Source organism: Schistocerca americana, chromosome 7 (assembly GCF_021461395.2).
Source record: "Schistocerca americana isolate TAMUIC-IGC-003095 chromosome 7, iqSchAmer2.1, whole genome shotgun sequence".
Taxonomy (NCBI): Eukaryota; Metazoa; Arthropoda; class Insecta; order Orthoptera; family Acrididae; genus Schistocerca; species Schistocerca americana.
The window spans coordinates 278,310,788-278,315,560 of record NC_060125.1 but is presented as its reverse complement, the minus strand read 5'-3'; the positions used below and the strand labels follow the sequence as shown (position 1 = coordinate 278,315,560).

The 4,773-nt window shown below is 40.5% G+C and overlaps 1 non-coding gene across 1 annotated transcript; it reads left to right on the top strand.

The window, feature by feature from the left end:
- Positions 1 to 499: 499 nt before the first annotated feature.
- Positions 500 to 574, top strand: Trnat-ugu. The gene has a single exon. It is a non-coding gene; the product is annotated as a tRNA-Thr (tRNA).
- Positions 575 to 4,773: the final 4,199 nt, after the last annotated feature.

Below are 4,773 nucleotides of genomic sequence, written 5' to 3'. Positions count from 1 at the left end.
TTTGCCTCTCCACGATGGCGCTTGTCTGCATTTGCTGACTTGGCGAAGGATTTGTTTCGGCTCTTGCAGTGGGATGTTACTGAATATTCACCTTATAGCTTGGACTTAGCCCCGATTGACAATATCCTTTTCCGAAACTGAAGGAACTTTTCCATTGGAAGGTACTGAGAAACTGACAACGAACTGAAAGAGAACGTTAGTGGTTTGTTCAAGAACTAGATGGAAACAGAATATACAGTAATGCATAGGAGAGCTTGTAGAGCACAACGACAAATGCTTAATTTTGAACGGTGAACCTTCTCGTTCTTTTGTTTTTCAAGTGCCTTTGTGCCGCATCGACACGAAAATGTGTGCCCCGACCGGGACTCGAACCCGGGATCTCCTGATGGGTAAACATCTATTAGGCGCACTACGAATGTAGTGGTGTGGACATGTTGGGAATGTCGATCTCACGGGGAGCGTGCAAGGGATAAGTCCCTGCAGACGCACTATCCTCTGTGCCCGCGGTGGCTCAGATGGATAGAGCGTCTGCCATGTAAGCAGGAGATCCCGGGTTCGAGTCCCGGTCGGGGCACACATTTTCAGCATGTCCCCAATGAAGTACATCAACGCCTGTTTGCAGCTAGGGTGTACATTTAATTATCATTTCGTTTCTAGAGAAGCTGCATGGTCATCCACGGTAACTGTTATTTCGGGAACAGATACTACCGTCATATATAATCCAATAAAATGAACTAATACCCTTCCTCCTCACCCTCAATTCCAATGACAGCACTCCTCCATAGTATATAAGTATCCATACTAGTGCTCATTCAGCAGTCAGCAATACACCCTGAAGAAGGAGCCTTGCAACAGTCGCCGAAACGTCGGAATTTTACAGATGTTAATGTGGTCTCAAACCCAGAAGAATTTTACTGACAATAACAAACACGATCGGAAAATCTAGTATCGATATTAGATACAGGAAAGGAAACATCAAAGCGATAATGCAATAGTCGCATGAAATAATGTACATTATCTCTGCATGGCTCAAAAAGGAGGGCGTCGCATTTAAATGTCAGATTGCACAGAGCGTCAGGAAAACAATCATATCTCACGAAAAAACTGTCGTTTTTGTATAAAACAAAAAGTGTTTTACGCAGGAAAGCCCAGGCATTTCAAATATGCTAAAATCTAAAAATCGAATTTTTGAAGCCCACTTGCCTTCCGCCTCCCCTTAGTTCCTGAATGGCTGTAACACTGTAGTTTCAAGTAACACTGTGTTTTGTGAAAACGTTTCTTCTGATCGTTTGCATGCATACCAGTTTCCGTTACAGTATTGCAAGCAGTTTCCATTTTATCGCTGCACATTTCCTGTCAGCATTTATTGGAGCGCTTAGTTCCTTCTAAAAGCAATTTATACTCTACCTTTTATACACGTTTTCCCATTTATTCCTCTGTGGCTAGTACAGTGGTAGAAGCATGCTGTAAATGGCTCTCCAATAGCGTCAGTTTATGAGATCCCAGTAAATAATTCCACTCGAGTACAAAAAAAATCGTTAATTTGTTCATTGCTTATTAACAGATATCTTCTGGGTAATCGGAAATTAAACTGAAGGACCAGTACTGTCAAATGGGGTGAAACTGACCAATTTTTAAATTCAAACTTAAATATTTCTGAAACCAATCAAATTAATATATCGCTTTTCGTTTCAGAGCATGGGTGGTTTTAGTAATGATATTTTTTGTCTTTACTGCCTTCTCTCCAACAGACCACTAAATTTTTTAAAAGTGCCTCGTTCAACATCACTCCAGGTGGGGTTGAAGTTGACCGATTATCTGTTATGTAGTAGCTGTAGATTGTTTATACCTCTAGGGTGACCTTAATTGTTTCAATATTTTCTGAATAACTGAAAAATAAATATGTCATAGCAATTAAATTTTAAGACTAGTTTCAGAGTAACTTGTCAACTTCACGAAAAAAAAAACATGTGATCCAAATTTTCTTCATGAGATTCCAGAGAAACACACACAGCTCACCACCTTGTATTTTACAATGACGATTAATTCTGTTTATTTGTGTTCTTTTGGGACTTTGATACATTCGCTTAGTGTTGTTAATGCTCATTATCCAATTTAAAATTTCTGACACACAGTTCTAAAATATTCAAGCTAGTTTCAATTCACTCAAATTATGTTTGTACTTACGCAGCATTTTCACACTGACCATTCTTAGGGCTCAAGAACACGGTGCAAAAAGCGGAACTGCGACCTACGTCCACAGGTCAACACTCAGAGACTTGCAACAATGACTTACCCACTCCACTACTGGCCTGTTACAGACAACTGGTGCTGCACTGAGTGTGCAGCATTGTTGCTGCGTTCATTGAGCTACATTCTTGCCACACTCACGAAAAGTGAGTCAAGAAAGAACAGCTCGAGAAATGAGGGCCGAATTACCTGATCCACCAAAAATTTTCTAATTTTTATTTTTGTGTCTATAAATAAGTGAGTTCAATTGATTATCTATTGTAATAACTCTAGTTTTTATTGTTAAGTGTCAGTGCAGGACATATTTTAGATTTTTACACGTGAGTTGTTTCATGCCAGTTCCACGAATAAAATTTGTAGCCCACCAAAAATGTTTTAAGAAATATGTACATTTGAAAGCGATTGGTAGTCATATGGAGCTTCAGAATACGGAACTTTAGTCATTGTCACGAATTAGGAACTTTTGAACAGTAAAAATAATAACTAAAAGAATTTTTGTTACGAATGAGTAGTTATATAACATACAATGTTTTTCAACGTTTCGATCAACTCCATGCCAACAGTCTACTTGAACCCATTTGACGGTAATACAAGTCTTCGTGCGATAATCATAATGCCTATGATTTAAGTGGTCAAACGTATTAATAACAATAAATGAGAAAAATGTAGCAAGTTGTCACTTTCTTTAATCATAAATATATATGTGAGTGATGCTAAATATTATTATCTTTACACAAAGAGAAGTATTACTTTCACAATAGCCTATTAATCGTCAGCTACACCCTTAACTTTCAAACGTTAATTAGTGAATTTAACTGTGTCACCTTTGTTGCCTCTGCCTGCAGTCACTTTTAGAACTGAAATTAATAATCAGATTAAAAAGTTTAGTAAGATTGGACCTTAAATTTCTGGTGTACCCATGTACCACTAAATAAAATAAAAACAGTGAATAATAGAGGGAAAATGAATTAGAACAGTGGCGTATTAAAATTTACAAAATAAAGGCAATTTTATTAATCCTTTTGTTACTACAACTAGCTGACAAATCTTACACAAAAATAATAAACACAGATCACAAAAGCAATGGTGTTTGGTTGGAACAGCATTCATTATGGTGGAAGGTATACAAATTCTTCACTTAATTAATCTCTTTTACAACGAAATCTGACTTTGTTTACGTGAATCCATTGTGAGGTCTAACTCTACTCAAATGGAATCAACTACTACCAAGTATACCACAAACTATGGTTCACCTGAGAACAGGGAGCTGTGAATATCTTTAAACAACCCTTTTCCGATGAAGCAGTATTTTACCCTTTCACCTTGTTTCGGGCGGCAGCAGAAAATTGCGCGCTGTGGGTGAGGAGCAGTGCGCTGCAGCAGCTGTAATGTTCTGACATGTCCACGAAGATCGGCAAACAACTTTCCTATCAGAGCCCAGAAATCCCGGAAGATTTCAGTGTGAGGTGCACCCACTCGCTGGTCTGGCCGAACCAATTTGACTCACAGGCATGACCGTGCGTGCTGGTATTGTCAAATGTCAGACGGCCGACTCAGGACGAATAAGTTTACCTTCGTGACACTCGATATGTCCGAGACGATACGTAGTTCCCTTGTACGTACAGTGGAAACCACCACTGCCTCTTCATCCACCACAAGATACAAACTACAAGTCTCATCCGCAAGGGAAATCCCAGAACGGGAGGACCAGAAGAAAAATAAGGCAACGGATAACAACCACTTTCCACCATGACTGGGCGCGGAAGCCGAATTAGCAAAAACGAAACCGCCCCAACAATGCACAAACCAATCAGACTATCCTCTAGTCATTTAATCTCCCCTCTTGACTGTTCTTTTGGCCTGGTAGCGAATCGAGACACAGCACTGGTGTTCCCACGCTGCGGCGCAAGCCTAAACTTACCATATCCTGAGTCAATCAGTCTCTCCAAATCTCTGTTGTCTAAAAAAAGAAGACCTTATACTAGGAAGATGTTTTAACGGTAGGCACCGCCGTGTCTTGGCAAAAAAATCCACCTAGATAGGACCAAAATCCCTCATTTATGGATAGAGCTAATCATTTCGGGCCGACCAATTTCAATTTCTGAAGGCAGCTTCCCAGACAACCTTGCCCGCGAAGTATGTTTTTGTCACTCGCTATAAGAACCTGTTGACTTTTTGGCGGTGGGGGGGTTACAGTGTTGTCTCCATTAAATATGTATACCAGCTGCATGGAATTTTTTGACCTTCCCATGAATAGCACAAACGATTAGTTGACAGCAGTCTCTCTTAAACGGCTTTCTATACCCACTTCACACCGTCCGGCCGCCTTCACGCTGGGCTGCTGCCTGGCGCAGATAAAACGTTTTGTGAACTGGCGCTTTTCTGTCTCACCCTATGTGGAAGGGGGAGCGGGCATCAGCCAGAAGTCCCTTTGCAGGTAAGATCTGATGAGTGCTGCTTCTCAGAACTACTCACATGCCTGGGTCGATGTACGCAGCATTTACGGCCCCCAATTCATGTGTC